This window comes from Galeopterus variegatus, unplaced genomic scaffold, assembly GCF_000696425.1.
Source record: "Galeopterus variegatus unplaced genomic scaffold, G_variegatus-3.0.2 Scaffold821, whole genome shotgun sequence".
Classification (NCBI taxonomy): Eukaryota; Metazoa; Chordata; class Mammalia; order Dermoptera; family Cynocephalidae; genus Galeopterus; species Galeopterus variegatus.
In genome coordinates this window covers 117,168-143,356 of record NW_007726932.1, presented here as the reverse complement: position 1 = coordinate 143,356, position 26,189 = coordinate 117,168, and the positions used below count along the sequence as shown (strand labels likewise).

General features: G+C 40.6%; 1 protein-coding gene across 1 annotated transcript in view; it reads left to right on the top strand.

The window, feature by feature from the left end:
* GRM7 (glutamate receptor, metabotropic 7) overlaps nt 1-26,189 on the top strand; it is a 387,698-nt gene that overhangs the window by 253,820 nt on the left and 107,689 nt on the right. The window lies entirely within an intron of this gene.

Genomic DNA, 26,189 nt, shown 5'->3' with positions numbered 1-26,189 from the left:
GGCTCCCTACAGGGTGATGTACATTAATCACATCGAATGAGTCATCGTGAGACGGCAGACTCAACTTTCCAGAAGAGGAAGGAACAGTATGTCATATAGAGCAAATGTTATCAAGCTGTTCAAGGTTTTCACAATTAGAGGGTCAGAATATGTTAGTGCACATGCTTTCCCCAGGTAGTTACACGTTTCATGGATCTTTAATTTAGGCAAACTTATGCTGATTCTGGGTATGATTCATACACGTGACTCCTGTACTCACCCATCCAGCTATAACTTTGTGTATATGCAAATTGGACAACCCTAATATGTTGATTCTAATAAGATGTGGTATCCTTCACAGGATGTAGCCACCTCTGACAGGTTGGTACAACTGAGGTCAGAAATGAGACCTAGAGTTCTAGGTGACACACTCTACAGGAGAAAGCCTGGTTATAGCTTGATTAGACGTGAGGAAATTGGAGGTCTAGTCTAATCCCATGTTATTTAGTGTCCTAAATGAATAAAATAAGGAATGAAATAGAAATGTCTCAAATTGAGAAAAGTCTGTGCTTCCAGAAATTAGTTGAATCTGATTTTTCATTGTTACTTCTGTTCTTTGTGTAATCATGTAATGGATTAATGGCATTTGACTGGTTTTCTCATCTGTTGAGCTCCTCAGTACAGCATAAAGAATAAGCAGTGTTCTTCTTGTCTTGCAAAATACCAGCTCTCATGAAAACTGAAAAGATGATTTTTACCTATATTGTGTAATTCAGAAGATATAAGTTTGGAATGAGTTCTTTGTTGGGGGGGTTAGTGAATATTTTATGAAACTATGCAGAACTCTAATACCAAGATAGTGAATGGTTCTGGATTATGGTTTTATTCATAAAGTATCTTAGAGGAAGTTCTAAAATATATACTCAATGAGCATAGATAGTATGTTTCCAATAGTATGTTTCAAATTCATAACACACATTTACCATCTGTGAAACCAACTTGAATTTTATTTTATTTTTTCTATCTATCCCTGAGCCAATGGAATAGTAAAACATGAGTTAGGGCAGTGAAATGCAATAGACAGAAAAAAATTAGATCTCCAAACGTATGTTGGTAAATTGATAGCCATTGAACTTCTTATAAGGAATGATGGGCATCATCAAAGCCTGTGAAGATAATAATTATTTCATATTAAAACAAACACAATACCACATGCAACAGCTTAAAGACACTGGCACCATTTGCTCTAAGTTTATTCTTGAGGGATGTTAGAGGCAGGAATAGTTGCAGTGCATTTATATACAGGAGGCTTGTGGTGATGCCTATTTGACAGTATATGTCTCTACCATTTTGTTTTTCATTTCTAGCCATTTCTGATCATGATTATAGATCTTTTCAATAAGGTCATGAGTGCAATTTACTCATTATAAAAACTTCAAAATGATACAAGTTTTCAGGAATTGCATCCACTGATTCTAGCTGTTGTAGAAGATATTGTGTGTTGGAATTGGACTGTGGGAAAAATTAAGCTGTCTTCAAACAGTGCGCTTTTTATCTCAGAATTTCAGAGACACGTATTTTTCTTTGTATACTTTCTATGGCTTACAATGTTTTACATGGGTGATTGGCACATTTAAAGGTACAAAATTGCCAAGTGGGAACAGTGAATTATTATATGAAAATGCACACACCCTAATAATAAGCATATGGCTAAAGACGCATGAGTAATCAATTAAAAAATATCACTTTGCGTACATGAAACCATGGCATTTAAATTGTGGAAAGTGGCAATTTGCCAAATGTAACAGATCACAGAAAGAGGCACTTTTTCTGAACTAGCAACCTACAGAATTACAGCCCTTCCATTTTTGTTAGATTTAACAGTTTAAGTGTTTTAAATGGAAGATTTCCATAGTAACAAATAAAAAAAGGGAAAAGATTGTGCAGTGAGTTCAGTAATAACTATTTACTGTTTCAGGAAATTGAATTCATTTTGATTATACTAGGGAGATACTTGAGAAATTTCTCATCAGTTGAGTTCATTAGCATAGCATAAAGAACAAGCAGTGTTCTTATTTTCTTGCAAAATATCAATCCCCATGAAGTTTATTTTTGCTTTTGTTAAGGAGGATACAGGAGATCACTGCCATCTTGTTTTATCATCGCTAAACCTGTGACTTGTAGAATGAAGATATTGGGACATGGCCAGAATGGAAGTGGTAAACTTTAGCCACAAAAGAATGATTCTAGGTTTCAGAAATTATATTTAGGTGACTGTAATGAAGCAAGAAAACACTACAACTGGTAAAACTAGTAGGAGCTAGGCTGGCCCAGTGCAGTGTGGTAAGATCTCACTATCATATCTTGGCACTATCTGTTAAAGGACTAGATTATTTTCTATGAAAAGCAAAGGCATGGCTTGTGGGTCTATCTATACAGGTAGTTTTGCATACAGGAAAAGAAGCATACTTCAGGTAGGGAAGATACAGGCTACCCTGCCAAAATCTGAGAAACCCTGTAGATGATAGGTTCATCCAGAGCTTTTTTAGCCAGTTACTGTCTTTCTAGGTAAGCCAATATATTGTTTCTTACACACAGGTAGGAAGACAAGCTTTGCACAAGTCGACTCTGCAAGAGGGAAGGAGACTTTGGTATAAGAAGTTGATTTTAAATACTAGTAGCTTATAAGCTGAAATACCTGTCACCCTTTCTTAAGATGAAATATTCGCTCAGGCGTATGCTGAATTCTGCATGGTCTTCCCTCTGCTGCACTCCCACCCGGTCTGGGTCTGTGGGGCTGGACTCTCCGGAGGAGGCAACGATGTGGTAAAAAGCAGCAGAGCCAAGTTGTGAAGGGTGCTGTTTGGATTTTCTCCTTGAAGCTGTGAAGAGCCAACAGAAGTTTATAAATGTGGGAGAAATGTGAGCATAGGGTATTTTGGAATGGGAATTTGGGGATGTACTTGCGAATGAACACAATTAAGAAGCAGCTAGAGGTAAGAAAACTAGTTAAGAGTCTACTATAATACATTGACAAAAGATGGCAGTAGTTTGAAGAAACCCTGAGGGACTAGAAAAGATAGAGCAGGTTTGAAAGCTATTTTGAACTTTTTGATCATTAATAGTGTATATAAATAGATTATGCCTTATTTCTCATTTTATATTATGTTGTTTTGTTATTTAAATATATATATTTTAAATATATATATATATATTTTAAATAGATAGAGCAGGTTTGAAAGCTATTTTGAACTTTTTGATCATTAATAGTGTATATAAATAGACTATGCCTTATTTCTCATTTTATATTATGTTGTTTTGTTATTTAAATATATATATTTAAAATATATATATATATTTTAAATTATATATATATATCCATCCATTTTTTAAATGTATATATATATATATATATTGGATTTTACAAGTAATATTGCCCACTGTTTAATCTTTTTCCAAACAACAACTAAAGTGGGGAAAGAGAAATGACTGTCATTACTCCATGCCCTAGAGACAATCATTGTCTGACAGTCTGATGACTACTTCCAACTATATAAATATATGTATATTTACACACAAACCCCAATATATTTTAAAACAAAATTCTTACTTTCTCTTTTAGAATGCTTAGTAAAAACCTTCACCCTGCCTCTAGGCGCAGTGAAGAAAAATGCCCCAATGCGTGGTTTTTGTGGAGACCATTCATGCACCCAGGATGTGATGGGCAAACGTACTGGTTGCTGAGGGTTTATTTCTGCTGTTTGGTTTCATCTGCTCATATTCCTATCAAAAGCCTATGAAACCGTCTCCTTTCTGTTACCTGCTGTGACCTTGGTGATAACCAGGCTTCTCTCTGAACAACCTCTGAAACCAGCTCTTTGCAATCATGGTGTTAGCGGGTGGCTTGGGATGGTGCAGTCCTCTTTCCTCCTGCTGTGATGCGTCAGCTAATTTCAGATGCAGTCACTGATGGTAGTTGGAGTCTTCACCACCGTAACCCTGTGTTTAAGCCTGAATAGCAAGTACAGCTGTGTAAAACTGAACCAAGCTAGAACTAATAAGGAAAGCACTTACTACATCAAAACAAAGGCTTCGACCATTCAAGGTTTGAACAGAGGGATACTCAGAAAGAGAAATTTCTGCTCAAAGGGAAAACTCAACAAGGGTTCTCAAATCTGCCCAGTGCCCCATATGGAGCACTGCCTGGAGCCCACTTTTCCCTTAGTTGTCTTTCATTTTGAAACCTCAGCCACCAAGAGGCACAGCCACAGGAACCCAGGCCCCGCGTTTATAACTAGAGTCAGGATAAGCAGACAAATCTCTGTTCTTTGGCTTATCTCAGAACATCAGAGACCATCCCGTTTTTTCAGAAAGAACTTTTCTCCAAGCACAGAAAATCATAAAAGAATATAATCTGCTGATAGGAAGTCCAGGAACTGCCAAATCCAGATATGGGTTCCTGAGATCCTTGCACTATAAGTCACAATACTGTCCCAAGTATGTGTTGTTTCAGATCCCAGTTGCCCTCTTGTCTCCCTCTGATCCTAACAGCTGTCCTACTGGCCACTCCCTCCTCCCCTACTGTCCTATGGTGCTCTGAACCTAAACATCGTACATTTTGGATGTTTCATTTAACCTCTTTGGTCCTCAGTCTTTTCATCTCCACAATGGGCCTAGTTATTCCTACCTCTAGGTTTAAGAGAGAATGAGATCATTAAGTTGCTTAGCACAAAAACTTAGAATAGTGATCATACGAAGTCTGGGGGGATGCAGAGTAACTGGAACTCTCATATATTGCTGATGGGAATACAAAAGATGGTACAATCAGTTTGTAAAACAGTTTGGTAGGAAAACTTAGAATAGTGATCATACGAAGTCTGGGGGGATGCAGAGTAACTGGAACTCTCATATTTTGCTGATGGGAATACAAAAGATGGTACAATCAGTTTGTAAAACAGTTTGGTAGGTTCTTAAAAAATTAAGCATGTACCTACCATATTGCTTCTGTTGTTCCTCTGTATGTTTACCCAAGAGAAAAGAAACTCTGTCTCCATGCAGACTTGTACATGAATTTGTGTGTGTGTGTAGCTTTATTTATAATAGTCCCATACTGGAAACAACCCAAATGCTCATCAACAAGTGAATGGATAAGCAGATTGGAGTCTATCCATAAAATGGAATACAGACTACTTTGCAATAAAAAGCAATGAACTGTTGATACATTTAACAACGTGGGTAAATCCCAAAATAATCATGCTGAGCAGAAGAACCCAGTCAAAAAAGAATATATACTGTGTGATTTCATTTATATGAAATTTTAAAAAACATTTAATCTACAGTCACAGAAAGAAAATCAGTTGTTGTCTACAGGCAAGCAGGGAAGGGCTGAAAAATTACAAAGGGGCATGGGAAAATTTTGGAGGTGATGTATGTGTTCACTCTCTTGTTGTGGTGATGTCTCCACAGAGGTATACATATGTTAAAACTGATCAAATTGCGTACTTCAAATGTGTGCAGTTTATTATATATCAATTATACCTCCATAAAGCCATTAAAAATTCATTTTGCACAGAAACCCTTCTCCTTCACTCCTCTTCCTCCTTTCACTTGAAACATAATTATTAAGTGCTCTTGTGTGAATTGGCCTATCTGCACAGTACTAAAACTAGAAATTTCATCTGTAATGAAATTAGAATTTTGAAAATGAGAGTACGTAGAGCTCTTCACATACTCTCTGGCATGTGGTAAATGTTCAGTAAAGGATAATTTTATCCTTACTCCCTAGGCTCCCCTTAGCAAAAATACCTATCTGGGCATTGACAGGTGGGTGAGCAGAAGGTGAAAAAGCCACGTATTTGTGGGAACTGTAGTATGGATTAAGGAGATTATAGGAGCTGACGCTCGAGGGGTACATACAAGTAAAATCCTAGAAGACTCTGTATGCACGATTAAGGAGCTTGCAGTTTGTTTTTTAGGCAAGGGAAGAGATGCTGCAGTAGTTTGTAGGGTGTGACATTGTTGGATTTATGCTTTAGAAAGATTACTCATTGCTTATAAGGAACGGATTGCATGATAGTTAATGTGAATTTTTATCATAGGAAGACAGACCATGGCCACCAGCATAATATACGTGGACTTTCCCTATGCTCCGTCTTTAGACCCATGTTGGTATATAACCTGAGGGGTGAGGAAGAATGAGACGAGTCTCTTGGAAGAAAAACTGGATCAGAGATGGTAGCCAGCTGTACCCCTTCTCTTTTCTTTCAGTAAAGGGGTCAGCAATCTTCTCCTACCAAAGAATGCTGGAAGAGAACTAAACATGATTCTCCTCCCTTCCTGCTCCATAGGATGTTAGTGGGAAGGGCACTTTAACACTGACTGTAACCTCTACCCTTTCTCCTCACCCAATTAAACTGCAAGACATTGGGATGAGACAGCAGCACCACAGCAATTGATATATATCATGGGCATTAATAAGAGTTGTTTCTGAAGGGTATCTCTATGCTAGAAATACTGTCCACACAGTCTTCCCTTGTTAGGGGGATGCTCAGTGTTGCCACACTAGTTTCTTCTGAGCATAAGAGGCCTCTGGCTGTTGAACTGTAAGCAGTTCTAATGAATAAAGCTGTCCTCTGGTAAGTGGCACTTGGGTCTTGAGAGTTCAGAGCACATACCATCTGCTCTGGAGTTTTGCACCTTCAAATGGCCCAGCTTGTTAACCTGTACATCTGGCAGCTCTCTACCCCAGCTCAGCACCATGTTTGGCTCTTTAGGTCTGAGCGGGTTTGTCCATAAAGCTGTTTGGTTATAAATCATCAGAAAGTGAGCAGACTCAAATAAATAATTATCCAATTGCAGGCTTCAAGGAGGGCTCACGTGGAATATATCAACTCTGAGCAAAAGTCACATTTTCCCACTCAAGTCTCATGTACGCTAGGGTGCTGGAGAAGGTGAGGAGTGACAAATAGTCAAGAAAGGATTTGTAGGGCAAGGTTTATAGCATATTGTGGCAAGAAATGTAGAAGACTGGTTAATGCTACTAAATTAGCACTTCCTTGAGGTTCTCAAATGTCTCTGTCTGCCTTAAGGAGGAACCTCACACACAGTGGGTCATCAGTAAAAGTCCGTGGAAAACTGAATGACTGAAACAAAAGTCCCATTTCTTCCTTTATTTCAGGCTCTCCAGTCACTTGAACTAAAGTTATCTCACTTTACTGATTTATCACTTGCAAAGGGCTAATGTTGTTTCCAAAGAGGTTTGATTTATGTAAAAAGAGTCAGTTGTTTACACCTGGGAGATTCTGGCTAACAAATCCAAAGCCCTAGATCACTTTGTAATGATTGGGTTTTAGCATCCAAGACCAGATATCCAGGCTGGCTAACTCTGCCTTCCAATTTTATCACTCCCATTGTGTTTCTCTGGTAAACTTCCCAGTGTCCTGTCAAAGTGACGAGGTTGGGACACCAGGGCCAAATTACATTGTTGATGAGGCAAGGGTTGCTGCCTGGTGCTAGACCAAATGCCAGATGACTGGGATGCTTGGTTTTAACCCAGCGATCAGATTGCTGTCTCTTCAGTATTCCACATTTTGACATATTGTAGTACCTTGTGCATTTTTTTTTTAATGAATTTTTTTTTTTCTTTTTGACCAATAAGGGGATCGCAACCCTCGGCATGGTGTGGTCTGCACCATGCTCAGCCAGTGAGCGCACCAGCCATCCCTATATAGGATCCAAACCTGTGGCCCTGGCGCTCCAAGCGCCGCACTCTCCTGAGTGAGCCATGGGGCCAGCCCTTTTTAAATGAAAATTAACTGAGAAGCAATTAACCACATGGATGTTTCTAATTTGTGTAGTGAATTTTAGTTTAATTTTTAATATTTCTCTACAAATCCTTACTGGGTGGACAGGAGTAGGAATAAGTGTTTTATTAGACTTTGGCACCTTTGTTTAGTTTCCAAATTGGTACATTACCCAGTTACAGTGCAGTAGGGAGTGAGCCAGTATCTTAAAATATTGCAGTGTTGAAATTATGGTACAAAAAGCTAATAAAAAACAAATAGAGGCGGGGCCGGCCCGGTGGCGCACTGGATAGTGCGCCGTTTGGGAAGCGCGGTGGCGCTCCCGCCCGAGGGTTCGGATCCCACATACAGACCGGTTCCCGCTCACTGGCTGAGCGAGGCGCGGGAGCAACACTGAGGGTTGCAATCCCGTTGCCGGTCCCTGTCCGAGTCGGGGGCAACACTGAGGGTTGCGATCCGTTGCCGGACACGGAAAAAGACAAAAAAAAAAAAAAAAACAAATAGAGGCAAATTGCTCGTACAGTCATTGAACCAAAAATTCTAGAAATGTCCACGTAAAAGGAGACTGCCGGGCCGGGCCGGTGGCGCACTGCTACAGTGCGCCGCTTGGGGAGTGCGGTGGCGCTCCGGCCGAGGTTTCGGATCCCACATACAGACCGGCGGCTCACTGGCTGAGTGAGGGGCGGGCGCAACACCGAGGGTTGCAATCCCGTTGCCGGTCCCGGTCCGGTACAGGCACGACACTGAGGGTTGCGATCCGTTGCCGGACACGAAAAAAGACAAAAAAAAAAAAAAAAAGGAGACTGCTTCCATCGTATTCCAGGGTTAAGAGCTATGTGCACAATTGGTAAGCAACATCATTGAATTTTAGATCCTTGTAAAGGGCTTTGGGAAATAGAAGGGACTATTATTTGATTTTGTCATAGAAATCCAGTTTCGCACTACAGCTGCTGGGAAAAGAAAATGTAACGAAATGATTTCTTAATGGTGACACTGACAATCAGTTTGCCAGATACAGAAGCGCTGATGTCTGTAACACGTCCTCTGGTGCCTAAAATTGAAAATTGTCTCTCTAACGTGTCTGTGTGCTCCCATTCAGTTGTATGTTCCAATTGATTGCTTGGCTTATAACCAACAGTGATTTTTTTTTATCTAAGGCCTTCCATCCCAGAGGTCTAAAAAAAGCTGGTAAGTAGATGTAGAAAAACAGCAAATATGAAAGATTTTTTTCCCCATATCAACACTCTCCTTTTTCCTCCGGTGCCTACCACCCTTGAGCTAGATTTTCTGAAAGAGAGAGTTTTAAAATAGTTTCCTTTTCTTTCACAATGGCCCCTATTAATTAACAGTCAATTTTTAAGCACCGATAACATGCCCTGAGACCCCAACGACTGGGGATCAAGTCATTTCCCTTTTCAAACACCTTCCAGTGTCTTCCCATTGATACTGCTGTTCCTGCCTCCTTGGCACCATCACAATTAGAATAATATTTAAAATCCTCCTTAGAATCTATGAGGCTTAGATTAAGGATTTCAAACTGCACTCCCCAGGCCCAATCCAAAGAGTTGCTTGTTTTTATAAATTTATTGGAACACAGCCACATTCATTAATCTACATACTGCCTATGGCTGCTTTTGTGCAAGGACAGAGTTGAATAGTTGCAGCAGATATATTATGGCCTGCAAAGGTGAAAATACCTGTAAACAGGAACTTTACCAAAAAAGGTGGCTGGCCTTGTCTTAGGTGATCTGGTGCTTTTCTATCTTTCTGACCCTCGTTTCCTATTTTTCTCATCCTCACTGACTTGTCTTCAGTCTTGCTGATATTATTTCTGCCCCTGTACATATCAGGGCCATTTCTTTCCTGGGACCTTTGCACGGAATGTGCTTCCTGTCTAGGATGCTGTCACTCAGCCCTTCTCGTGCTGCGTCCTTCTTACCATTTAGAGCTCAGGTCTTTAACTCTTCTCCATTCCAAGCTAAAGTGATCTCCCCCCCCAGTCATGTTCTGTTTCTTCCTACGGGTCATCAGTTACTGATGTCAGTTATTGTTTTGTTCATGCATTTTTTTAACTGCATTTCCTAACTACAATGTAAGTACCTTGAACACAAGGACTTGGTCTGTCTGGTTCTACTCTGTATCCTTAGGGCTTGAAACAGTGACCACTACACAGTAAGTGATCAGTAAATCTCTGTGGAATGAATGAATGAATTTAGTTTGGAGTAAGATAGTTTCTACCCTCGATAAATGGTTTAGACGTGGAAAGAGCCATGTAAACTAATATCTGTGAAAAGTGCTACAACATAACCATAAGGAAGGAGGTTTATAGCAAGAACAACCTTGAGAGAGATCAATCTGGCTGGGGGAGTATGTCCATAAACACTGCACAGAGGAAGCTTATCTTCAAGGATGACCAGGAGCTGTTAAACAAATAAACTGAAGGAATTGATTTTGAGTTATTTATTAAAATTGGTCACCAAGGAATGCATAAGGATGTTCAATCTCATTTACCATTTTCAATCTTCAGAATAGTAAAAACAAACAAAAAATTCCAATAATACTCAGTGGTGCTGAGGGTGTGAGAAAATGAATATTCTTAGGAATTACAAATTGATGTCTAAACCAATCAAATCTTTTAAGGAGGGTAGTTTTATGTTATGTATTAATAGCCTTTAGAATATGAATAACTTTTGACCCAATAGTTTCATTTCTAGGAGTTTAGGATAAGGAAGAAATGGAAAATATTTCCAAAGAAGGAGGAACCATAATGCTCACCAGGATGTAAATCTCTAACCAAAGGAAAGTACTTTAATGCAGCTGAGAACTTTCATACAGTGTACTACTCAGAATAGTTAAAAATGATCATGCAAACCATAATCTAGAATACCAGTGAGAGAGTATTCTCTGTGTGTCAATCAGTAGACTGGACGCTTTACATACATTATTTCTTTGAGACTCCACACCAAACTCTAAATAGGGACTAATATCCCTATTATTACATGTATGTGTATCCGTATAAAAATAAATATATGCATTTGTGAGTGTGTAGATGTATGTTCCAGGCTCTGTTATATATGCTGAGCAAGCAGCAGCAAGAAATGGAGATAAATTTCCCAGTCTACATTCTTTTGTTTGTTTTTTATTGTAACTTTGTTGATTGTACATATCTGTGGGGTACAGAGCTGAATGAATATCACTATCTGTGTGTGATATGTGATGCTCATATCAGAATAATCAGTATATTCAACATTATACAGTGTAATCGTTTCTTTTGTGTGTGTGTTTTGGTTTTGGTGGCTGGTAGTAGAAGAATATGAACCCTTGACCTTGGTGTTATCAGCACCATGCTCTAACCAAGTGAAGTAACCAGCCAGCCCCCAGTCTACATTCTAGTGGAGGGAAGACATGTTACTGATGTCTAGGTCCCACTGCTCAATGCTCAGAAACAAAAGACTCTTAGTCCAAAATGTTGAGGCAAGGCAAGAAGTTTATTATCAGATGTCTGAGGAGACAGACTAGAACCATCTCCCTGCTTTAGGGTTTTGGGGCATTTAAAGAGGACCTGACAGATAGAACATGGGAAATGAAAAGCAGGAGGGAGCAGATGAGCAAGGGGCCAGGTGCAGTCTCTCCAAGACTCATCTGGTTTCTGCTCCTGTCCTTTCTGTTATCTCAGGGTCCTGCTGGAGGATGGAATCAGCACAGCTTTATTGCTATCTTCCTTGGTTTTCCAGGTCTGGATAGTACATGAAAGTCTGCAGCTCCAGGCTGGCTGGAAAACAACTTTACTTTCATACAGATAATGTCATCTTGCCCCATAACCAAGTTTCAAAATATTAAATAACCATGGGAAAAGAGGGAACTCAGAGAAATGCATGCCAAGAAAAAACTGTCCTTTTAAAATCTTTTAGAGCCCATGTGGTTTGGGGTCCCAACATGGCTTCAGTCCTGGTCACTCCAACAGACAGACTTTTAAATAAATGAGTCAAAATTATAGAGAATTTCAGATGTGGCAAATAATATAGGAAAAGTAAACAGAAGAGAAAGCACCAGGATGAGGACTGGGACAGTCTTAGCAATTGTGAATAGGTGCTCAGAGAAAGCCTCACTGAGAAGATGACCTTTGAATGTGACATAAAGAAGCAAACCATAAGGAGATCTTGGAGAAGAACATGCCAGGTAGAGGGACCAGCAAGTGCAAAGATCCTGGGGCAGAAGCCTGTCAGATGTGTTTAAGGAATGATAAGGAGGACAGCACGAGGAAGGAGGAGCGTAGCAGGAGATGAGTGCAGAAGGACAGAGAGCAGGACACCAGTTCATGTGGAATCAGATAGGATGAGATTAGAAGCCTTTAGGGGGTTTTATATGGAGGCATAAAATGATCTGACTTAGATTTGGAGAGGATTAATCTGACATACATTAATTCCATTACAGTATTCAAAACAGTGCTAGGTATGTAGTAAGTGGTCTTAACATCATCATCTTCTAGTTTGAATACATTTTCCAAAATTTCTTCGGGGATAATATATACAATAAAAGAATAAGAAAACCCTTCATCCTCCCTCATCCTCTTGTACACCTGTGTATATGGCATTTCCCCACTGCTGGAGAGAAGCCAGTTTGTGTTGGAAAACACAAGGAAACTGAATTCTAGCAGCAACTCTGCCCTCACACTCAGCTTAGGAATAGTCAAAACCCAAGCAGACTTGAGCAGGCTGGTAACCTCATTCCTGGCACCAGAGATTGGGGCTCCCACACATAATCATGTAATTATTTAAATATGATATCTAGTAAGAGCGTGGAAGTGTTCTTACTAGATAAAGCATCTTTTAAAATGTGTGCATTTCTGCAGCTCTGATTAAACAATAACACTTTCGCATTTAAAATACCATTTTGATGGGATCATTGCTTCTGGCAATAGCCTCACGGGATTTTTCATTTGGTTTATTTAAAGTATAGCTTAATCAAGTAGCAGATTGGTAAAAGAATAGACCCATATTCATCATATTCATAGACTTATTTTCCAGTGACTTTGTGGATTTATCCGGTTTGCTGTTTGTGACAGGTTCCAATTTCAAACATTCATTCTTCATTCATTCAATCATTCATTCATTCATCCCACTAATATTTATTAAAAGCCAACTGTGTGCCAGGTAATTTTCTAGGTGGTGGGGCTGGAACAGAGAACAAGACAAATCCCTGGCCCTCATGGAAATTGCATTCAGTAGCAAAATGAAACAATATGCAAATTAAGAATAGAAAATGATAGGAAGAGATGGAAAAAATAGAGGGTCTGGGGTAGATCATGCAGGGGCTCCTGTTTGGGATGGCAGTGGTCAGGAAAGGCTTCTCGGGTGAGATGCTCTTCAAGCTGAAACCTGCATGAAATGAGGTAGCCAAGAGGAGAACAAGGGTACAGGTGCTCAGAGGAGGGTATAACTGGCTTAAGAAATAGAAGCTGGAATGGAGAGGATGGAGGTGGGAAGAAATGGAATCCAGGTAGCCAGGATGTGTTCATGTAGGGCTTCGGAATCTATTCTGAGCAAGTTGAACAATAGGAGGCGTTAGAGCTTGATTTATGTTTTAGAAAGACCACATGGGCCACTTATAAGGAGACAACTGTAGAGTAAGTTCAGAGAGGCCAGATGGAAGTTTCGTAGCAAGTGCACATTTAATAGAGCTTCTGAAATTACACCCTTGACACAGTCCACAGAAGGGAAAAAAATAAATACAAGTGATATACTCATGAAATAAGCATCACACTTTCCTGCCTTTGGGGAGCTCATTTTATCAAATCAATGATGTTGGAAAGGTTCTACAAGGAAGTAGGCAAATCTTATGGGCAATGTCCCAGGGCTACTGACCCCAATTCTTTCCTCCTTTCTTCTGAAAAGATATGGTTATTTCAAGTCCCACTCACTTTTCCAGTGGCCATCTGAGATAGTTTCCAGACAGCAAATGAACCTCCTAGGCTTTCCTTCTTTCTCATTCATTCAGCAAATTTTATAGAGCACCTTGATGTGCTCAGGTACCATAAATCATGATCAAAATGTAGGTCCCTGTAGACTGTGTCTTGTATAATGCCAGGGGCTACTGTTATAGGTTATAATGAGAGTGCCACTCATGCCACTCATGCCACTCCATGGACTTGTACAATGTGTCATCTGCACAACTGTACCCTATAGCATTGCCACTGTGCTAGGTTCTGGGAATAGACATGGCCAAGATATAATATTTTCAGTTCACCAAGCACCGAGGTCTTAGTGATTAACCTTGTCTTGGCTTTCTAGTGAATTCATTTGTTTATCAACATCTTTTATATAAATACAAAAGTGGTTGGACTAACAGCAGAGTGCATTTTCAAAAAAGCCAAACCTTCAAACCTGTCTTCTAGACAGGCCTCCAGCAGTATTCATTCTGGAATACCATCAGAAGCATTTCAGATCAAAGCAAGTAACAGAGGTGAGCTGCAGCCAAGGCTGATTTGAGATTCCAGACGCATCCCTGCGCACCATCTGGGCCTCTGCTAAAGCATCTGCAGGCTCTTCTCAAAGCTCAGGGCCCTCATACTGAGAGCAAGATGAGATATACAGTCTAGGAGAAACCAGCAGATGGTGAATTGACTGACCTCTTACAGTGTTAAAAGTGTCAACTCAATATTGTTGTGGAAGGAGGGGTAAAGTTGCCTTCTATTCCCTTAACTTTTTTCCTGTGTGTGTGTGTGTGTGTGTGTGTATTTCTTGTATGTGTGTATTTCTTTCTTTCTTTCTTTTTTTTTTTTTTGTCTTTTTGGTGACCGGTAAGGGAATCGCAACCCTTGGCTTGGTGTCACCCGCACCGCGCTCAGCCAGTGAGCCCACCAGCCATTCCTATATAGGATCCGAACCCTTCGGCGGGAGCGTCGCTGCACTCCCAGCGCTGCACTCTCCCGAGTGCGCCACGGGGCCGGCCCTGTATGTGTGTATTTCTTATGTGGTCCACATTTTCTTATCCTATATCCTCTTGTGCCCTCTATTGCAAAGAAATGAACTATTCAGTCAATTATTGATTGATTGATTGATTGATTTACTCAGAATGTATTTACAAATATGATTGTCCACAAAGCCTGACATTGTCTAAATCTTGGGGACACTGAATAGCATTGACAAGGTGAGTGCTTTCACAAACTTCCATGCTAGTGAGAGAAACCATCAACAGACTGTTTCTGATATTGATCTGTGCTCGGAAGAGGCTAAAACAGGTGAATGGGAACAGAGGATGGCTGGAGAGAGCAGTGCTACTTCAGATGATGTGGGAGTCACGGAAGGCTTCTGTGAGGAGGTGATGCTTGTGCTGAGCGAGTGATGAGCAGGATCCAGAGGGCAATCGTACTCTGCTAACCTCATTCACGTGGACATGCTAGATAACTCCCTCTCCTTTTCTTCCTCCTTTCTTCTTGTTTTTCTGTCAGATACTTTTAAATATCTACTTTATGAGCTAAAAAAGTTAAGAAATCAAATCTCCTATACACGTGACACTTTCATTTGAGCACGAGAGAGTTATTAAATTAGCAAATGAGTGTGTAATATAATATGAATTGCTTAAATGCTGTGATATGATGGAGGGACAGTGACAGGGAGAGTCAAGAGAGGCCTCTGTGGAGGTGCACATGAGCAGAGAGCAAAGCGAGGGAAGGAGCCGTGAATATGACAGGGCAGGGTGCACAGGCGACGGAGAGGATGCAGCGAGCGGGGCGGCGGGAGGCACACGTGCTGCGGGGAGGCCCGTGTGTGCTGTGGTCGGGCAGGAGGGAGACCAGGAGCACCAGGACCCAGGCCATTAGACAATGCATAGGCCGTGAGGAGGAATTTCGATTTTATTCTACATTTTGTGCGAGTCATCGGAGCAAGAGAATGACATGATCTGACCTACATTTTTTTTTTTTGCATCGAGATAAAAAAAACAGCCTTATTAAGATACGATTTACCTATCATCAATCACCCATATAAAATGTACGATTCATTGGTTTTTAGTACATTCGCAGAGTTGTGCAACTATCACCAATTTAAAACATTGTCATCACCTCAAAACAAAACCCATATTCCATTTTTCTCCCCCCACCAGCATTCCCCCTCCCCCAGCCCTTGACAGCCACCTGTCTACTTTCTCTTCTCTATGGATTTACCTGTTCTGAAGATTTCATATAAATGGAAAAAGTGGCTCATTTTGACTTGAGAGAGCTAGTGTGGTATAGTGCTGCAGAGTGCAGGCATCCAACCCAGACTTTTTGGATTTAAATCCTTGCTCTCTATTGAGCAGATCTATTTCTCTTGATGATTACCTAACCTTTCTGTGCTTTGCCTTCCTCCTCATGAGCAAGGTTAGCAATGGACTTACCTGAGACACATGAGGACCAAGTAAGTTTATATGGCTAAAGCATGTAGAACATTGCCTGAACGCAGATGGCTTCCATTTAAAAAAGACCACTCTGGCTGTCTGGAGGACAGGCTTCAGGGGTCCAGGTGGAAGCAGGGAGACAGTCAGGGCCTGTTGCAGTAATGCAGGTAAGAGACAGTGGTAGCCTGGGCAGGAGGAATAGTGGTAAAGCTGTTGAGCCGTGGTCTGATAAGAGAGATGAGAAGAGAGACCAGACAGCATTAGGTTGGGTAAAGGCAAGTTTGGACATGGTAACTCTGAGATGCTAGGAAAGATGGTGAAGACATCTACTAGGAGTTGTATACACAATTCTGGAATTCAGCAGAGACACTGGGAGTTATCAGACTAAAAATGATACATTAAACCTGGATGAAAATGTGATCACTTAAGCATGAATGTAGATAGAAAAGTAAAAGAAGTGATGCCTAAGATACTCCAGTATGTAGAACTAGACATGAAGAGAAGGTCACAAATGAACCAAACAAGAAGGTCGGAAGAGAAAGGAGGAGAAGCAGGAGAGAACAGTGACCCAGAGAGTCAGTGAGGAAAGGGCTGGAGAGAGGAGGGAACGACCAATTTGTCTTCTAAATGCTGCTAGAAGTCCAGTAAGATGCAGACCAAGACTTGGCCATCAGATTGGGCAATGGAGTCGTCATTGGAAACTTGGACAGTGGTTTGTTGAGGTTTCAGGGTGGAAAGCCTAAACAGAGCGGGTCCAAGAGAGAATGGGAGGAGAGTTGTGTCGGTGAGCTGGTAAAGGCTTCCAAGAGATTTTATTGTCATGATTCTGTAAAACCCAAGAATGGCTGTTAAAACCCAGGTGGTGGGTAAAGAGGGTTTTAGGCTCAAGAGGAGGTGTTTTTAAATGTATGGCGAAGATAATGATCATGCAAAGAGTGGAAACTTAAAAATTCAGAAGAATGGGGGGATTATTATTAGACTTAAGTGCTTGTTGTTATTTGTTTGCTTGTTGTCGTGTTTGGAGTTTGGGGGGGAGGGTTTGACAATGTTTTAAAACCATAAAAACTATTCTTAGCTAGAAGGCCATAGGAAAATAGGCCATGAGGCAGATTTGGTCTGTGGGCAGCAGTTTGCTGACCCGTGCAGTCCAGTAGACTGTTCAGTGGTCTTCCTTGACCACAATTGAATAAACAGGTTTTATCACACTAATTCCTGTGGCTGTTGTGTATGTGAAGGGTCCAATGTCCCATCCATGAGACAGCATGTACAATAAAGCTTCTGATCCGGGGTCCCTTTGTTTCTTGGTGTGGTTCGTTTTATGTTTGTTTTTATAAGGATGAGATTTTAAAGTATGTTGTTTGCTGGAACCATGGATGCTGTTAGAAGTTAGAATTGCAACTGTTAATGAGTCGGTCCTATTGTGCTGGCCGATTCCAGGAATGGAGAAAGGCTAGGGCAGGAAGCAGCATAGTCCCCAGTTGACCAGGACACATTATAAATGAGAAAAATGGGAAGTTTGGGGATGGAAACAGACCCCTTATTATATCTGAGGCAGCAAGGCTCTCCCTTCTCTTTCCATCTCCTACTCCCCTCAATAGATGAAGAGTGAGGGAGAGATTCATTCCCAAGAAGGGCAAAAGGGCAAATTCCCCTTGACCACAAGGTGCAGGTGCCTGTGTCATGGTAAGCTGTGAAATTTGCATGCAAATCAGAACCTTCTCTGAGTCTCAGGATTCTCTTCTTTTGTCATCAATATCTAACATTGCAGATAAAAAACACGGTGCTGGGAGGAGCTTAGTGGGAGGAGCAGGGACTACAGCATTTGTGGGCGGATGTTGGTGTCAGCCTGTTGGTGTCAGGATCTGTCAGTATAGTCTGGAGTATGATGCAGTAAGAGATAAATCCCCATGTCCGGCAACGGATCGCAACCCTCAGTGTCGCCCCCGTACCAGACCGGGACCAGCAACGGGATCGCAACCCACGGTGTTGCTCCCGCGCCTCGCTCAGCCAGTGAGCGGGAACCGGTCTGCACGTGGGATCCGAACCCTCGGCGGGAGCGCCGCCGCACTTCCCAAGCAGCGCACTGTAGCAGTGCGCCACTGGGCCAGCCCCGACAGGATATTTCAACTGGAAGGGACGATAGGTATATCTAGTCCAGCCCTTTCATTCTACAGATCTGAGAACAGAGACTCAGATTTAAGGGCCCATTATCAGTGGCAACATCTGATTTCATTTAATGGGACATAATGTAAGTTACATTTCCCACAATGCGCTGAGAGCAACTTGATATCTTCACATATGGGCTTTTCCATTATTTTTAGAAGTCCTTGAATTTTTCATTATAAAATTAATATAGAAAAGTAAAAGAAGTGATACAAAATTCAGCACTGTGAATTTTAAGTATCTTTTTGTTAGTCTGTTTCTTTTTATAAAACTGTAATATATTTATTTCACACTGGTCATTGTAGGTCCCCAAAGAGATTCAAACCATCACTTCATGATATATTATGAGCATCTTTTTAAACATCAGTCCCTGCATCCTGAGTGAGTGCTGAGAAGTCCTGGTCCTCAGAACATTAACGTTCAATTTTTGCATTAACTCCTGGTGTGTGTTTTTTAGCAGTAGGAGCTTGTCTTTCTTCTTATATCCAGAGGTTGATGTAGGGACAGCTATGCCTGCTTCAGTATCCACAGAAAGCTGTCAGCTCTATGGCTAGCACAGCGTTGTATAAAGAGGCAGCATTTATGTAACTTTAAATATTTTACAGCCTTATAGTGGAGGAGGGATTATCGGAAAGACAGATAAGATTAACAGACACAGGATCTCAGTCTCTTAAAATTCAGGTGAGCTAGTGACAATCTGAATCCATGCAGCCCTGAGTAAGGCTGTCACTTACCTGCTGTTGTTTCAGGAGCACAAAATTGAATGCTAGGTTTTCAGACTCCCATGTACAATTGGGGGGTGTGGCCTCTAGTGAACAGATAAAGGATGTTAACACCCTTAGAAAGTCCCTCTCTTTTTTGAAGTGATTCAGTAGAATGTTTCATTATCTGTCCTATCACCTCAGTAAAAATTCAACCAAACAGGTCATTTAGCATCATTCATGCAAAATATCTGGGATATTGATGTTTTCACGGAAGCTGCTGAACTGCCCAGAAATGTTTCCTTCATAGAGATACAATTGCTGCCTACAGGATAGGAATCCATTTCTATAGCTAAATTGTCCAAAAAACACTCAATGACACCATGATTTTTATTCTTCTTATTGTTTTTTTTTTCCTAGTGGATACTTAAAAATCAATTTATTTTTATTCTGGTGTGTCCTAGGAGTATAGTGTTTGTTAGAATGAAAAAGCAATTTTAATTTAGTGGGAAATGGATTTTCTTTATCACAGAGAAATGTAGAGTACATGAGAGACACACCAAATAAAATTCTCATTCTCCATCCCAGGGGTTGAGGTGGGGAGATGGGGCTGGCAGAAAGACAAGTTTAGATTTTGATAATTCTGTTTGGATTTCTCCTTAGAGCTCTTTGTTGTCAATAAAAGCTCTTGGTAAGCAATGTAAATGACCTAGTTATGCCTGTTCTGCTCAACTGGGTGCTCAGAAGCACCAGAGTACATTGAAATAGAGTGAAAGGACCTGGCTCTGGTGAGCTCTGCCACTGTCTACCTTTGTCAATCTTCTCTCTTCTCTGGGCATCAGTTTCCCCACCCATAAAATGGATTTTAACATTGCTTTAATTTATGATTTAAGAATTTAAAGTTAATTGTGAAAATGTCTTAAATTTTGCCCAGATCATCTCCAAGATTTTTAATTATATTTGTATATATAGTTTCTCTGTAAAAATTTATGTTTGGGCTGACCTGTGGCTCACTTGGGGGAGTGCGGTGCTGATAACACCAAGTCAAGGGTTAAGATCCCCTTACCAGTCATCTTTTAAAAAAAATAAAAATTCGTGTTTAACTGTCTCAATGAATAGACCTATTCATCTCAAAAGCCACATCTGTGATTTCCTTTGAATAGTTATTTCATTGCCATTTAATATGCTATTTCAGCTAATTTATGTGTGATTTCCTTTACTACGGTTATTTTGGGGTATGACAGAAAGAGAGGCGGAGGGGAGAGAGCAGCCAGTGTCCACCAATGCAACTTCATTTATAATCCCTCTTTGCCAGCTCTGTGTTACAATCACATTGACCTTAATCCCAAATACTTGCCATGTTTTGTCCTGCCATGGAGTCTTTGCACATGTTAAAATTCACAGATTTATTCATGTCACATTATACTTGTTGCAGCCATCTCAAAATAGCATTTATGTCCATCATTACTTCAAATTCATGCTGGTTATTAAACCTGCTGCCTTGGTCTGGTTATTTAAGGCTTTAATAGAGAAGCGTGTATACATAAAAATGTCCTAATTTTTCAAAGCATTTTGATAGCTGTATTTCAGCATATCTGGCTTCCTTTGTAATGTTGTGCATTTTATCTTATGCATCTAAAGGAATTATTTTGAGATGGGGTCCACAGGTTTTACTGGCTTCCAAGGAGGGCTTTGGCACCAAATACCTTAGAACATCTACTTACTGTGCATTTTATCTTATGCATCTAAAGGAATTATTTTGAGATGGGGTCCACAGGTTTTACTGTCTTCCAAGGAGGGCTTTGGCACCAAATACCTTAGAACATCTACTTACGGAAGTGAGAGAGTCAGGGGTTATATCTGGCTGTGCTGATTGAGGTTCTTGGTAGACTTCAGGTACTAAATAAATTTATGTTGAATGAATAAATGCAAAAATAAAAGGTTGGAGAAGATAACCCTTCATTCAGAGATGTAGTTACTTGATATAACCTGCTGAGGCTTAATGCTTGGAAGAAAAGGCACATTAAACCTTGTATCTATTTAATATGTTTTGGGCTGCAAAGAACAGAAACCTGACTCAAGGTGGCTTGAATAACAAGGAGATGTGTGCTTCATGCATAGGATTTCCAAAGGTGGACAGGCATTAAGTTCTGTGTGGTCAAGGTCTCCATGCATCATGGTTCTTTCTCTGTACTGCCCTCCACCAAGTCAGGCTCACAAGATGCTGCCAGTAGCAACTGGGGTCATGTTCTTCTTTCTTTCTGTCCAGTAGGAAAGAGAGAGAACCTCACTCCCAACTATGGATGAAGTGTTCTTCCCTTTAGTTTCCTTGAGTCAAATTAGAATAAATGCCATTCTCTGAACCAATAGTAGTTGCCAGGGTAATGCCATGTGTAAATTGGGTAAGACTAATTAGCATTTATCTCTGCAGCCAAGGAGGAGCAGTTTAAAAAATACACAAACAGTAAAGCATGGTAAAAAGAAGGAAGTGAAAAATGCTGGGTAGTCAACCAGCAGAATGAACGACACACATCTTCACAGGATGGCTCATCAGAGGATACATAACAGCAAAATAAATAAATAAAGTCATTATGTTTGTTAAACACTTATCTTAGGAAAAAAGGATAGGGTAAGACCATGTAAATAAGGAGATGTCTATAAGCAGCCCTGCTTTTGATGACTGTAGAATGCCATTTTGCATAAGAGCAGGCAGGATCTGTAGAAGCATCTCATTCCCCCCCCCCCAATCAGGTGACACTTTGCGAATCAGGTTTTACATTCTGTGATATAAAAGATATAGAATGAAAATCAAAATTTAACACAGCTCTTTTCTGTTTTGTCATATTTTATTCTTCATATTAGTTTAGGATCCATCTCTCTGATTATCATCTACAAAGGAGATGAAAAAGAAAGAATTGTTAGTCAGAATGCTTCTCTCTGTAATTACTTACAGACTCATATGCCTACCACCAAAAGGAGAGATACTATCTCACAGAGGTAACAATTCACATCTCCCCAGTGCTGTCCCCTGTGTCCAGACTGTCAGCATCAGGGACTACGCATGCATAATTAGCCATCCATTGATTTCCTGAACATTTAGCTCTTGGAATAGAAATCTTTATGAAGATGTGATTGTAGTTAATTTGTCTGCTACGGTTTCATAATAAAGAAAGTTATTTTGAAGAAATTACTTTTTTATAAGTTAGAATTCTCTAAGGTGGGCTCGTAGTCAATGTGGAATTCTTTGAAGCTTGCAAATTTTTTGCTTGGATGTTTCTTGTATAAAATCAGGAGATTCTACCACCACTACCACCTATTAGTAATTACTACAGCCACTCACACAATTTCCAGAAACTTGCCAGTATATTGGGTATGAATTAGAAAGGTAAGCTTTTAAAGTTGTGGGTTATTCTGAAAGGAAAGCATCTACTATTAAAAGGGGGAATACTTTGGGAACTTATTGTATTTGGAGAAATGGGTCATGAAATCACAGCCATCTAATTTCCTACAAATCTGTGATGTACACCTAAAAAAGAAATTCTGTTCAGTTAGAACCACCATTGAATATTGCACTAATGTCCAGATTTATACCTTTTGATCAACCTTGTCTATTTTTAATTGGTACAACAGAGCTTAGATTTCTTTCCCAGAGAGCTGGGCATGCACATGGTCAAATGTAAACTTTTACTTATTAAATTGAAAAAAAAATAAATCCATCTTTCAAATCAGCATTCTAATCCACATGCCTCAGGCTGTCTTTTGTAACCAAGGAGAAGGAAAATTACCAGTAGTTGACGTGGTATGTCACTTATTGAATGCTGTTGTGGTTGTTGTTTTTAAGTATCCCGAGCTTCCACATTTCTATTATTTTATGATATATGTCACAGAGGTCAAGACACCTGACACACCACAAATAGCAATAAGAATCCCAAGGGTTATTCCTCTAGGTTTTGTTACCTCCCAGAGAAAAATTATTTAAACTAGTTAGATTTCCAGAACAGCAGCTCACAGACATGGTATATCTATCTCTATAGTATGACCACCTTCAAATGCACTAGATGACTTATGTGATTATTTTATCAGTCGTTCACCTCTCTTTTCTAGACTGTAAGGTCAAGAATTTTTGTCTGTTTGTCCCCTACTATTGTATTTGTTATAGGTTTTAGTCAAGTAGGGAGTTGGAATTCAAGTTAATTTGATACTTTAAAAAAAATATCAAACTTTGCAAGTAAATTTTTAAAAATGTTAATGAATACATGCTTTATGTGTTTAAGATTTTATTACATAACTCATTGTCAAAGAGAACACCAGGAAGATGTTACAACCAGTTGAAAGGAGAAATCAAAGAAGTGCAAACTTGTATGGAAAAAGAAGTTGAAATGAATGTGCAAATAGACACAAAATTGGTTTTTGCAATGGTGTGAAGGCAGAGAAGTCAATTGGAAATCCTGGATATACTGAGAAAATTTTATCTGTTTGGCTGTAGATAAAAAGAAGTTGAAATGAATGTGCAAATAGACACAAAATTGGTTTTTGCAATGGTGTGAAGGAAGAGAAGTCAATTGGAAATCCTGGATATACTGAGAAAATTTTATCTGTTTGGCTGTAGATAAGAATTATTTTGCATTACTATGAGTTAGCTACAAGTTATGTTACTGACAGACCAGCCTCAGCTTGCCCTCTTGCATTAAACAAATGACTCGAAAGTCCAGAAGTTGGTGCAAGGATTGGAAGCTGTATGCAGAAAACCAGCTTCTGGGTGATGACCAGGCTAAAATCATCCCAACTTCTGATGCCTGTTCTGGGGGCTTATAAAGGGGAAGAGGCAGGAAGATGAGGTAAGGGTTTTTGTTCTGAACAAATGTGGGAGTTTGGGAGCAGCAGATGGTCTGAGTCAGATGTCAGGGTCCCATGATAGATTGGGAACTTCAGCATCACAAAAATCTGTCGTCAGCTTCAAGTCCTTGATGTTACCTCTGGGTTGGAGTTCTTATCTCCCAGGGAGAGCTCAAGGCTAATAATCTCAGTCAAACATCCTAAAAATACCTGACTTGGATTTCTAATTAACATGGGTGCAGTTTTCCTTTAAATAAGAGCGGAAGTTTACAACTACCTAGGTTTTCTTGCCTCTCTCTTCTATCTCCTCTTGTTTGCAGCTGATTAGAGAGGTAAGAAAAACAAGAAACTTGGTTTCAGTCCTTAATTGTAGGTGCACAACCTCTGAAGCAAATCAGCAAAAGAGGGTGATTGCATCTCCAGGCAGTTTCTCAATTCCTCTGCTAACCTCAAGGAATTGAGGATTATCAGTTCCCAAGTTAAGGGCTGGCTGAAACTTTCAACCCAAAGATGGTTGTTTTTCTGGCTAAGGTCCCTTTCAGTTACAGATGTGGAAAATAGCTCAGAGGTAATGAAAATCCAGATCAGATAATTTAGAAGGGCTTGCTTTAAAAAAGGCATAGTTTTCCATTGGAGATACCAGTAATTATTTTGATTATTACCAATTTTCTTATAGTCTTTCCTCCTTTTGACCAAAAATAATCTCAAAAAGGATTACAGTTGGCCCTCTGTGAAAGGATGACACGTGAGACCCGAGCTGACAGTTCACCAGAGAAGTTCTGCTTTATTCAAGGACTGCGTGTATATTTATAAGGAGCTGCATTCCGGGTTTGGATAGGGGGTGGACGGGGCGGTAGCTGATTGGACGGGGTTGGGCGGGAGGTGGGTCTTGACCTGTGACTGGTTGAGGTTTTTGGCGCCAGCGGGCTTTTACTGTGGAGAAGAACCCGGAAGGGCGCCATGTTGCCAGGGAGTGCCTTCCTCCTCCCGCTCTGCTCGAGTGCCCACGGTATCCCTACATTCCTTCCTTTTTCCTCTGTTGTGGGGAATGGGTTGTCATAATCTTCGAACTACTTCCTGCTGGACAGGGGTGTAGTGGGGGAAGAGGAAGTGGGAGGAGATAGGAGACCCTTTATTAGGCCCCAAAGGAGAGTGGAAAATAAAGTAATTTCATGGGGGGAGAATTCTAGAAATGTTCCCTGAAGCCACTGGTCAGTTATTTGTTGAGTCCAGTGTGTATAGGAAGCTGTAGGGGAGAGCATCCAGGCGTCCGTGGCCAAAACTTCCAGGAACAGGGACCATTGGTGATGTAGATCCATTTAATAGCGGGTTAGCCAATCTGATGAAGAGCAGGCAGGGTCCTCTTTGGCCAGTAGTTGGTAATTCCTGAGTAAAAGCTGGTTGAAAGTCTGGTTAGAGATTTTACCAACTTGAGACTGGATGAACTTTATAATGCAGGGTAAAAAAAAGACAAGCTATGAATATTATAGTAACGGGTCCTAATATTGGCTATACCCAGGTGAGAAGGGAGCCTTGGAAAAAAGAGGAGAAAGGATCAGGGCGGTTGGCTTGGAGGTCTGAGGCTAAGTTGGTGAGTTTGACAATATTGGTTTCTACTAGCCCCGACTCATTGATATAATAGCAACCATTCTTCCCGGAGGAAGATGCAAGTGCCACCCTTTTCTGCCATGAGGAGGTCTAGTGCTCGGCAGTTTTGCAAGGTAACTTTAGCTAGGGAGGTGATTTGTCTTTGTAAGGCCGATAGAGATTCAGCTGTGGAGGTGAGGGCCTTTTGTAGTTTGTTATTAATGTGTTTTACTGCCCATAGAGTATGTCCCAAGGCTCCTCCTGACAGGCCGGTTGCAACAACTGATGTTGTTAAGGTCATTCCCACTAGGACTGGGAGAAAGGTGGCTCCGACTCTGTCTTGGGGGTGGATGGAAAAGGTGGAAAAGCTCTGCTCGGGAATAGAAAGTTAGTTGGGGGACAACAGTAACTAGGTAGCAGGGGACGGAGGTATTAGGAAAGATAAAAGTGGAAAGGGTTCCATTACACCAGAAAAAGGTGCCCAGTGGGGATGTGGTGTGGCTTGTGATGGTGGAATTTTTAGTGCAATGGAATGAAGAATGGGGTGAGGGGGTGGATGATCACAGAAAACAGTGATAGGACACTAAAGTGTGCTTGGGGGTGTTATCGGGGTCCCATAGAGGAACATTGGGAAGGCTGAGGGGTGTAGAGGAAGAATTGGAGTGAGGTAATGTTTACAGGGACAGTGGCCAGAAGTGGGCGCAGCAAAGATGCACAAAGGAAGCAATTGTTAGGAGGGGTAGAG